At 31.3% G+C, this 12,529-nt stretch overlaps 1 protein-coding gene across 2 annotated transcripts in view; it reads right to left on the minus strand.

The window, feature by feature from the left end:
- The window catches only part of LOC126746296 (serine/threonine-protein kinase 26), a 231,244-nt gene that overhangs the window by 47,797 nt on the left and 170,918 nt on the right, over positions 1–12,529 (minus strand). The gene's annotated exons all lie outside the window — the stretch shown is intronic.

Genomic DNA, 12,529 nt, shown 5'->3' on the forward strand with positions numbered 1-12,529 from the left:
AACACATTTATATTGAACATATTTTTATTTTTTAAAATAGCTGCAATTCATTAAGGCATGGTGTTTATTAAGTTCTGGTACTACCCTTGATTAAAACTATCCCAAATTTCTGCTTGTGGATTTCAGACCTAATGAATAGAACCCTTGTATATGCCTAAAGAAATAAAATAAAATAAAAATAAGATGAAAATAAAAAATAGAATCAAGAAATTTATTTCTACTATTTTAAATATGATTAATTTATCAATCAATCAAAATCTAATTTTAGAGATAACACATTATGTTTATATGAGATACTTTTTGGTATTGTAATATTGTGACATAAAGATTCCATAAAAGAATAATAAATTCGTTTTTTACTAAGTGGGCCAACTGAAATGAGACGGGGCTCGTATATATTTTTAGCAGAAAATTTTACGTAACGAAATAATCATAAATAAATGGTAGTAAAAGTATTTTGCATATATCTGCATCACATTTATGTAAATTCAGTCACAAGACTTCTTTGTAATAATAAAATAGCTAAAAGTAGACCAGTATTGCCTTTGGCAACCAGGTTTCAAAGTAGCAATCCTCTATCCTTTCCTAAAATAAATTTTACTTTTACTAAAAGATCGAGATTTGAGAGATAAACCTTATGCCAGGATCAAGAATAGAATAAAAACTTGGATCATTCATATTAATATTGAGCAATTGTTTGGTTAATGTTAATTGTTGCTAGCTTGTAATCACTATACTGTTCAAATAATATTAGATTTTATTTTGGCTGAGCTTGATATAGAACTTAGTAGTTAATTGTGTTTCCAATTGTATTCTTGGTTACTTTGTATTATTATATTTTCGAAATAAACATTATTATTATTATTATTATTATTATTATTATTATTATTATTATTATTATTATTATTATTATTATTATTATTATTATTAGTTACATATAGAGGTTATTTAAACAATCTTTATCAATATATTTTATTTTATTTGTTTAAACATTGACTGAATGGCAAGATTTAATTTTCAGTCATTGATTAGATAGAACACGTATTTTTCTATGCGGCTTCTTAGAAGTTTGTTTTTATCTCGTTTGCTGGTATTTTTCAGTTTCCCATTTTAATTGCTAATAAATAGTTTTATGAAAACTTCAATATGTTGCGGGCATAAATTAATGGACTGTATATCTATTTCATTTAACAAAATGTTAAATGTTGACTTAAAAACATTACCGGTTAACTTTAAATGATCAAAAACTACATTAAATTTATTCATGAAATGTTGGGTTAAAATTTAAAAAATATCCGATGGAATTTTTAAACTTGAAATATAATTTAAGTTTGCATAATCTTTATTTAATAAACATATTTCTTTTTCGTCATTAATTTCGATGTCATTTTTAAGTAAAAAATCTTCACAGTTATTTTCACACTTAAACCTCTCTAAAATAGTATATGCAAAATAACCAGCAATGTATACATTGGAACAAGTTTCTAAAGTAATCTTATTACAAATAGTATTATTTGTCTCAGTATGATTGCTTCCTTGGGCATTATTTGTGGCACCAAGTTCTTTAATATTGTAAGAAGAAACAGGGTTTTTCTCCATATCTATAAGGATTTCTTTTTCACATGACTTATCAAGATTTGGCTTGGACTCATCGACATTTAAAAATTCTTGTAGATCTTCGCAATTTCCCGTTTCTAATGAATTTAGTAGCCTTATATTTATTATGTACTGTAAAGACACTCGTAAATTGTTGAACAGAGGGAGTTGGATTATATCCACATCTATTTCTAGCAATTGAGAATAAATTTTCCAAAGGATCTTGATTGAGATGACTTGTAAAAAGAAATTTGTATTTAAATGAAGATAATAAATATTCCCATTTTAGAAAGCCCTAGAATAGATGTAAGTAGAGTTAAAGAATCCAAATAAATCCGCTAATACAATAGATGTTATTTCTTCTATTTCCACCTTCAGTTACTTGAATTGTCTTGAAATATTCAAGACCAAATTGAAGGTTTTTCAATGACATTGAATTAGTTATAGATAAAGGTTTTTTATTTGAATTGGTATCTGACAATATATTGCTATTAAGAGAATCAAAAATTAAATGTTTTTTAAGAAATCGGATGTATTATGAGCACTTGTGCTTTTAAACGCCTGTAATTGACCAGCTGACTTAACACCAGCGGCAACTGAGTTTGAAAAGATTTGGGCAGCATATTTCACTCTCATTTTTTGAAAAGTATTTGGTTTTAAGTGAGTGTCGGTTAACTTTGGTAATTTTCTTGTAGTTTTGCTTTTTTTGTCCATTTCATATATTTTTAAAATATCAAACCAAGATACCGAATGCCATCAACTATAAATTTTAATTTCGTATTCATAAAATTATTTCTTAAAGATTTTAGTAAATGGGGAACATCAAAAATGGTAAATATTTTTAGGTTTTCAATCTCTATTAAGGGTCTTTCTTCTGAAGCACCTAAATTTTTAAAAGCTTTTCGATTATTTGTTCCCTGGTCACATGTTAATGTCACTGGAATAAGCCCTAGTTTTTTTTAATTTTTTATAACATATTTTATTATTTCTGTTAATATATCGCCCTTAACCGGACCTTGAGAGGTAAAATAACACAAGGGAATCTTCCAGTTTCCAAAAATACATCTTGCGTAAAAAACTAGAGCTGTATTTTCAATAGAATCATGACTACGAAGAAATGCCATATCTTCAAAACCCTCAATATAATCATGTGCCTTATTGTAGTGTAATTTAGGTTCATCAAAAAGAACTGCACACAGTCGTTCTGAGTTTTCCATAGATTTTACTTTCGTAAAAAGTTTTTTTGTTAACGTGTTTTCAAGTCCAGTCTTTAGGTTAATTACTTTTAACCACGACTTAATAGTGCATACCTACTGAAGGTAGAGAGAATAATAACTTATTCCTTAAAAATGTATAACAGCTTGGAGATTTATAGTAAATTGAAAGAGCAAACCTGTACATTTACAATAGTTTGACTGGTGGTTAATAGGAGGTTTTTTGACAGGTGACAAATATAGACTATGTGTGATGGCAACAATAAAAAAAAATCAATTATAATCTTAAGACTTATTTAAATAAATGTTTATCTTACCTTTCCATGAAGCGGGAACTGCATTTTTTAATAAAGTTTTCCTTTTGCCGGCGTTACACACAATGTATTTTTTTTCAAAACGTTTCTCACAAACAAATCTGCTTTTTAACATGCTTTCGTCCTTAATAAATATTTCAGCGTTCCCGGTGTTTTGTATCCACTCATTAAGTGTCACTGGCCTTTAAGATCGGAAATTTAAAATAACTAAGATTGTTTTTTCTCTTCCTAGTATTAGTACATCCCCGATAAGCACACTCGTTAATTTTGCTTGAATTTGACATAATTCAAAACAATAATAATACAAAATAATACGCCAAACATGCAAAAACTCCCTTAGACGATGCTGGCGAGCTCCGCTAAACAATAATGAGAGACAAACGGCAAAAAGATTTCCGCGCGCGTTTGAGCGTGGCGCCATCTACCCGCCGCGCGCGTTTTGGGTCACGTTTTTGCCCGTAAATATGCATATCTTCTCGCCTCTTCAATCAACGCTTTTAGGATAGGCTCTTCCTTATTTGTATCTATGAGTAAGTTAAAACTATTCCTGTTTTCTGTCCCCTAATTTGTAAAATTGTTAATTTACATTTCTGAACTATAAATAATAATAATAATAATAATAATTTAAAAAAATAATAATAATAATAACAATAATAATCTTGAAAAATAAATGGTTTACCCAAAAACGGCCAAACATGTAAAATTTTATATTGGGGGGACATTTAGTGGTCGAAATTGCGTTTCTCTGACGTCATCTCCTCACTCCCTGGAGCCCTCATGTCAATTTTTTTAATGGAATTAGAGGTCGAGTGATAACTTAAAATAAAAGTAACTTTATACTCTATATAGCCCTATTTTTATTTTTTTTATTTTATCAATACGTTCTCAATATGATTAAACGTGGCTGAGATTCTTCAAAAGTTCAAATCTTGCAATTTTATTCCCTGCATAAATTTTTTTTTTATAATAACAGCAATAGCAATAGTAGCATGAAGTATTTGTTTAATCTAGTCCTGATGATATTGATAACGATGGTTTATACGCTGCAAGAAAGAATTGAGTTGGTCGGTCTTTATTATCAACAAGATAAGTCTGCTAGAGCAGCAGCACGTGCTTTTAATAATAATTATCCGTATAGAACGGCAAATCATCCTTATGTAATACATTTAATGAGAAAATTTGAAGAAACAGGGTCACTAACTATGTACAGGTATGAATTTACCTTTAAAACTTATATTTAGGTTATGAACATATGTTCATTTTGAACATATGTTCAAAATTGAATTTTCCGATAAAGATAAATGGAAAAATTATCTTTTATTATTTTATGTTATAAACATGCACAATGTAATTTTCTTCGGCCGACCATATTTTTTACATATTTTTCCGACCAGTTGACCTTTTTAAGCCTATGACTATTGAATCACACAGTCTGATGCCAAAGGTAAACCTTGAACTTTTGTAGAAAGTTATGAATTCTTTGAGCGGTTGCAGCCGTAATGCAAGGGCTATATACTGCAACTGCAAATCACAATAATTAAACACCGATAATAGCACAGAATAACAAATTAGTTATATCCTATTTATAAGTTATATTCTATTTATATTAAGATCTAAGTTTATCGAAAGGTGATACATGTCACGCAAATTTTCTTTGCGTTAAGCCGACGGCAGTATATCCTGGAAAATTGAACTATTATATTACGCTCCTGATTTACTGAGGACTGGTATCCTAAAAAATCCTTCTTCTACGTCAATACGGCAATTACAAAATTTATTACTTCCTTGTAAGGTTGCCACTTAGTTTTGTATGCCTTTTTGATTGTTCATAGGTTACATTTTTTAGTCTCATCAATTCGTGCACCATGGATTATAAGGTTTGTTAAAAATACATTTCTTTTCCAGTGCATACATTAATATTATAATATCCTCCATAAAAAAAGATCTTTTTCTGCTATCGAACTAAAATGAAAACATTAAATGTCATAGTATAGATAGATATATAATCGTACAGATTTAATTGCGAGAGCCTTTTATAATTCCTATATATTTTAGGAACTCATTTTAGAAGCTCCTCCACACAACTTTCACAAAAGCCATTTCATGATCAGAATCATCCGCCACTAGCTCAGATCCTAAAATAACGAAGTCTAAAAGAGTAAGGATACTGGATGCCATTCTGATTGGATCATTAATAATTTCCTGTAATCCTGTGCTCTTAAGGACGTCTTAGAAATGAAACCTAAAAAATCTTTATTAAACTCCTTAAGAGGCCGCAAACCGCGTTTTTATTTGGAAGGCTTGTTATTGAAAAAAAAGCTATACAGGGTGTTATTTAATGGTATGTCATAACATAATTTTAGGGGCAGTTCCTGGATAAATTTTAAGTCGAAAAGGTCATATAAACGTTGGTCTTAAAATGCTTGGTTTTCAAGATACAGGGTGTTGTGATATTGAACTATATTGGATAACGATAACGATATAAATATGATTAATTATCAATACAATTTTGAAAAAATAGTACGCCATTGACTTGGGAAAAAATATGGAGGTTCGGCGTCTGTATGAAGAAACGTATCCTTATCGAGCTCTCCCAGATAGAAGAATATTTATAAACATTCATCGTCGTCTGGCTGAATCTGGCAATTTCAAGTCTAACACTTCCGAAGGAAGGCATCATACACTTCGAAGCCCGGCAGTTGAGGGTTCAGGCACTGTTTGCTAAAGATTATGAACCGCGTACGCAATTTTGTAGATAGTATATCCAAAAAGTTATAGAAAATCATCAATTTGATTCCAAGATCTGTCCTAAAGACAAAGCAAGTTCGAAAAAGTAAGTTGTAGACTCCAGAAATCAGTAAGAGTAACTCTAAGGGTGCAGGCATGCGCAGATGGTACACTAGCTCCTATCTTTCTTACTCTTCTACAGAGGATCTAATAAAGAATTTATTAACCTATCTATACAAATCTATCTTAATTATTAATCTATCTAATCTATACAAAATATTCGTAAAAAAAGTAGTGATAATATAATAAAAGTTCATCGAAACTATTTTAGAATGCATAGTATGCCTAAAGAGACGTGTTGACAAAATAACACTTCACCCGAATCGGAATCAAGGGGTGCACGGACTAGATTTTCGGCTACATCTTGCATGTGGAAATCTACAATTATTCATCGCATCTCCGTCCTTCTATGAAGCTATTGGTAGGACTCATTTTATGGCCTATCGACGCACAGATGTTTCGAAGAATTCGTAAAACAAACAAACCCAAAAAATCTCTCTCTACCTGCCAACCCTAACTCAGTTCATTTTAATGTGCCGTCGCGTGCAGATATTCCGGTTTGTGAGTAATTTTTTCGGTGATAAAAATAATAGTGCGAGTGCAATGCCGAAGGTTCAAGGAAAGAAAAGAAAATTATCTGAATTAACCAGGGATGTGGATGATATTAAGGCGACTTTGGCTCGTCTAGAGAAGAGGCTTTTGCCTCCGAGTAGTCCATCTTATTCTGGTAGGCTAATAATATTTTTATTTTAATTAGGTATAGGTTTTGGAGGCCTAAAAAGTTTTTGGATGCTTTGGACAATAGTAATGAGGTGACAGATTGTTTTGATCTTATACCTTTTTTACAAAATATTAGGTCTCTTATTAATTGTTTTTCTTAATAAGAGATAGTAATAAGGCAGGGTTGTTTTGATCTTATGCCTTTTTTAGATATTAATTTCTTGTTAATTGTTTTGATTAACAAGATAATTAAGGTTGGTTTGACCTTATTCTGCTGATTTTTTGCGTATGTTCTTGTTCACAATACTATCCGCTATCCTTAGTTGGTTTGACTAGGAATATTTAGAGAGTTTAGACAAAAAGAGTTGATTTGACTCTTCTTTATCTTAGAAATACTGTATTAGTTGTCTTGACTATTAACAGTATTGATAACACACTTTTTTATTTATGTTCAGTGTTTTAAGTTCTTATAATTATATAGACTTTTCTTTACTTGCTAGATTCTCAGAGCAGTTCTGACACGGAGGAGAGTAACAGTGATAGAGGCTCTAATAATCCTCCAATAGCTGGTAACCTCAGTAATATACCGGAAAACAACACTTCTAGTGAAATTATAGAACCGGTGGCGATTAACAATGCTGAACAGTATTTTAAGGACAATCCTTTACAGCAAAAAAGTGTTGGTCCTAAGATCCATAAGGAGTTAGCTGTTAGGTGAACCTGTTAGGTGCGGGAGGGTTTAACGGCTGAAGTAAGGAAGGATTTACTTCAAAAATACCTTACTCCAGAGAACTGCAAAACAATTAATGCTCCTCTTTTAAATGAAGAACTAAAACGGATTCTGTCATCTCAGACGTTAAAAAATGACCATTTCCTATCAGGAATACAGACTCAAGTAGGAGCTAGTCTATCAGTCCTAGGAACGATTATTACGAAAAAAATTGAGAACCCGGAGCAGGATTTTTCGAAAGATATAATGCAGCAGTTGATAGAAGCGGGTCAATTAAGGTCCATCATGTTCATCATGCTATATCTTTAAAAAGAAAATTTGAAATAAGTCCTTTTATCAATGAAGAGGGCCGAATGGCAGCTAACAAAATTGCTATTGACGAGTTTCTTTTTAGGAAGGAATTTATTTCCAAGGTCAAATCTTGCCAGGAGATGAAAAAAGCTGGAAAAGACTTGACAGTTTCCAAGAAAGTTGACTTTTCAAGGCCTGGTCCTTCAAAACCATCGACAAGTAATTTAAACTACCAGCGCTCATATTCCAAGACCAGGATGAAAGAAGAGAGGAGGGGGAGAAGACCATCGGCCAGCAGAGTCGGCTATCAATGGAAGGGCCAGATGCAAGAGTTCAAGAAAGGAGAGAGGTACAATTGGCCACACAACAGGAAACCTTATCAGGAACGTTAGAGGTAACTAGAATTCCAAAATCTATAAGAGGAATTAAGTATGCCTTAGAACAATGGAAAAAGATATCTCAAAATAGTCAGATTTTACAGTGGGTTAAGGGAATTAGAATACCTTTTAATTTGATACCCCACCAACAAAGAATACCAGATCCGTTTATTTCAAATAAAAATTTAAAAAATTTTAAAGAAGGTATTCATCGACTATTAAATAAAGAAGTTATATCTAGATGTCATGCTAGTAGGGGTCAATTTCTTTCATTATATTTTTTGATTAAAAAACCAGATGGACCTCATAGATTTATTCTTAATTTAAAGAAATTAAATTCTTTTATTTTTAATCGTCATTTTAAAATGGAGGATTACCGTAACGCTCTAAGATTAATTTCCAGTGGTTGTTATATGGCTAGACTAGACCTTAAAGATGCATATTATCTATTGTCTATTGACAAGAGAGATAGAAAATACCTACGTTTTCGTTTTGAAAATAGGTTATATCAATTTAATTGCTTACCTTTTGGGTTAAGTATAGCTCCTTTAGTCTTTACAAAGTTAAAAGCTGTAACCAGCTATTTAAGGCAAAGTGGTTGTAAAATTATTATTTATTTGGATGATATTTTGATTCTTGGAAACAGTTTTCTTTCTTGCTTTGAATCGATAGTTAAAATCTCAAAAACTTTAACTAATTTAGGACTTACAATAAAGTATGATAAAAGTATATTATTTCCCAGGAATGTCCAGGAAATTCAATTTTTAGGTTTTATTATTAATTCATATGAAATGGTTTTTACATTACCCCAAGAAAAGGTAGTTGCTCTTTTAAAATTACTGCAAAAAGTTAAAAAAGAAGAAAAATGTAAGATCCGATATTTTGCATCATTAATAGGAAAGTTAGTTGCGGTTTCCCCTACGTTAGATGACAGTTGGTTACATTTAAAACCTCTTGAAATTGCTAAACAAAAAGCCCTTAAGAAGAATTTTCACAATTTCAATAAAGTTATAATTATCCCCAGAAACATAATCCCAGAAATCGATTGGTGGCTAGTTAAAATTCCAAAAGCTTCAAAGTTAATAAAACCACAGCCTTTTATTTTCGAGATTTATTCGGATGCATCTGAGACCGGCTGGGGTGCATTCTCTGAGAAAATAGAAGCAAAAGGTTTTTGGAATAGAGCTGAAGTAGGAAAACATATAAATTGGCTGGAGTTATGTGCTGCATATTATGGTCTTAAATCTTTAGCAAGAACTTATAAAAATTGTAAATTTTTACTTCATATAGATAACATCACAGCAATTGCCTGTATAAACCGGATGGGTAGTATTCTATACACACATTTAAATAATATAACACGTCTTATATGGGACTGGTGCGAGTCAAGAAATATTATAATATCGGCTTCTTATATTAATACTACTGAAAATACAAAAGCAGATTTATTTTCTCGAAATAGGTCTTGCAATACAGAATTTGAGTTAAATAATTTTATTTTTTCTAAAATCATACAACTTTATGGTAGACCTGATATAGATTTATTTGTCTCAAAAAGTAATAAAAAATGTATCGATTATGTTTCTTGGGGTCCTGACCCAGACTGTGTTTGTGTAGATGCGTTCACTATTGTTTGGAGTTCGTATTATTTTTATGCCTTCCCTCCCTTTCTATTAATTGATAGAGTTATTCAAAAGATTATTCAGGATAAAGCTACAAGTATTTTAGTGGTTCCTAATTGGCCGACTCAATCTTGGTACCCTTTGTTTTTGGAACTTTTAATAGAAGAACCTTTAATTTTTGGTCCAGATAAAAACTTAATTTTTTCTCCTTTCAGAGAGAGAAACACCCCCTGTACAAGACCCTTTCCCTGGTGGCAGGAGATTGTGCAGGAATCATTAAAAAGAAAGGGAATTACGGATTCTGCTTTTCCGGTTATGTTAGATTTGATAACAGAAAACACCTTAAAACAATACAATATCTGTTTTAGAAAATGGTGGGATTACTGTTTGGAAAGGAAATTAGATCCATATAATGGTGATATTAATATCATTTTGGAATTTTTTCTGGAGAATTTTAACAGGGGTCTTTCTTACTCATCTTCAAATGGATATAGAGCAGCTTTTGCATTGATCTTTACTTTTGGAGGTGAAGATGAAAGAATACTAAAACGATTTTTTAAGGGTATTTTTAATAGAAAACCTAGTGCTCCCCGATATTCAGCAACATGGGACCCTAGCCCTGTTTTAGAATATTTGACATCTCTTTTTCGTTTGTCTCAATTATCAATAAAAGACCTTACCTTAAAACTACTCACATTATTGTTATTGACATCGGGTCAGAGGGTACAAACAATATCGAAGATTGAAGTAGGTAACATCGAAAATAGTCCTGACAAGATAGAAATTCGAATTCTTGCTAGATTAAAGACGCCAGGTAGAGGCAGGAAACAACCATACTTAGTTTATTCATTTTTTAAAAATAAACCAGAACTTTGTGTAGCTTCTACGTTACAACATTACTTAAAAATTACGTCTCAATACCGCTTACAAGAGGAGTCACTTATTTTAACTTTTAAAAAGCCCTTTTATCCTGCCTCTACACAGGCAATAAGTAGATGGGTAAAGGATGTTCTTAACAAAAGCAATATTGATACGACAATATTTAAAGGTTATAGCATAAGACATGCTTCGACTTCTGCAGCTGCCAGAGCAGGCTTAGATATTGACCTGATCCGTAACACGGCAGGTTGGACTAAGAAGTCGATGGTGTTCAATATGTTTTATAATCTTCCCTTAGCACAAAATCCTGAGAGTTTTACAAATTCTGTATTATCAACAACTTAGAATACTACACAAATTATATGTTATTAATTTAATGTTGTTTATTATATAAGCATATTTAGCCTTACTTATCTTATCATTTAGTCTTACTTACCTAGGTTATCATAGACGAAATTTTTTGTTTGTTCAATTAATATGGGAATTTAATTTTTTTTATGGGATGTTTGGTAACACTTGGTTTTAGGAGTAATATATTTTTCTGCACAAAAATCGCATTCATTTTCTTACCTACAAACATCTACCAATAGCTTCATAGAAGGACGGAGATGCGATGAATAATTATAAGATTGGCTGACTTACCTGTAAGGAAGATCAATCTTAATTATTCAGAGTCCTTCTATGATAGGGCCCACCCACCCAATTATTATTTTTGGCATTTTCCCTAAGGTGCTGATGCGATTTTCCGTGTCACATAATGAACTGAGTTAGGGTTGGCAGGTAGAGAGAGATTTTTTGGGTTTGTTTGTTTTACGAATTCTTCGAAACATCTGTGCGTCGATAGGCCATAAAATGAGACCTACCAATAGCTTCATAGGACTCCGATGCTCGAATAATTAAGATTGATCTTCCTTACAGGTAAGTCAACCAATCTTATAATTTTACTACAAATATACAATGTGGCATTGCAGAGGTAGAAAGTACACGAAATCTACGTCCAGAACTCAAGCATCTCTCTTTTAGGAGTCGAAGACGCATGAACTATCCCAAGCGATAGTATTTAAATTTCTTAAAAATAAATGAGGAGTAAAATTTACATGATTTTTAAATGTTCTTTACTTAACATAATATAACATACTTACATCTTATAACGCAGACTTTTCTTTAGAGATTTTTGATAAACAACACTTGACATGAGTTATTCGGTACGTGAATCCTTAGAATCACATTACAAACATCTGCCAGAAACGCATTAAAAGTAACTATGATTATCTAGTAGTAGTCCGATAAAATGATTAATGGTAAATAAGTGATATACCATTATTTAGGATCTTTATTCCAAGCATTTTCATCACTCATTGGCGAGTTGTAGCCTGCTCTTTATTTTTTACAAACCGACCGTCATTTCATCGGACTACAAGGTTTTCGAGTTATTTATTTTTGTTCCGAAAATAACCATTTGTATTAAATTATAGTTTTAAAGTAAAGATTGCATTGCATGTGGAGGCCATGCACCAAAGCATTAAATTTTAACGTACGATTTTATTTTTACTCGCAATAAAGTTCATTAAATACACGCATTAATTCAAGTAATTTTAGAACCTCTTTTATAAAAAAAACTCCGCTCCCCTAATTTTAATAAATCTTTATCCCAACGTAAAAAACTACTGCCAAGGATAACAACTGAACTATCAGAAATGTTTTCAAATATTCACATTTAACACAAGCCAAAAACTGAATAATTTTCTGTAAAACAGAATTTCAAAAACACATCAGTCTTTATGAGTATTACACAGCTTTAATCAAAATTATTATTTCTTTTTCATACAGATAAATTAATTTTGCCTAACTAGTCTTGTGTTCAGCTCTCTTCATATAACAAACAACTGATAATTATTTTATTATTGTGTTTTTAAATTGCACTATTGTTTAGAGTTGAAAAAGTTGTATCTATCATTTTATAAATTATAAAATGGAATGGAATGGAAACAAAAAAAAC

Source organism: Anthonomus grandis, chromosome 17, assembly GCF_022605725.1.
Source record: "Anthonomus grandis grandis chromosome 17, icAntGran1.3, whole genome shotgun sequence".
NCBI classification, from domain to species: Eukaryota; Metazoa; Arthropoda; class Insecta; order Coleoptera; family Curculionidae; genus Anthonomus; species Anthonomus grandis.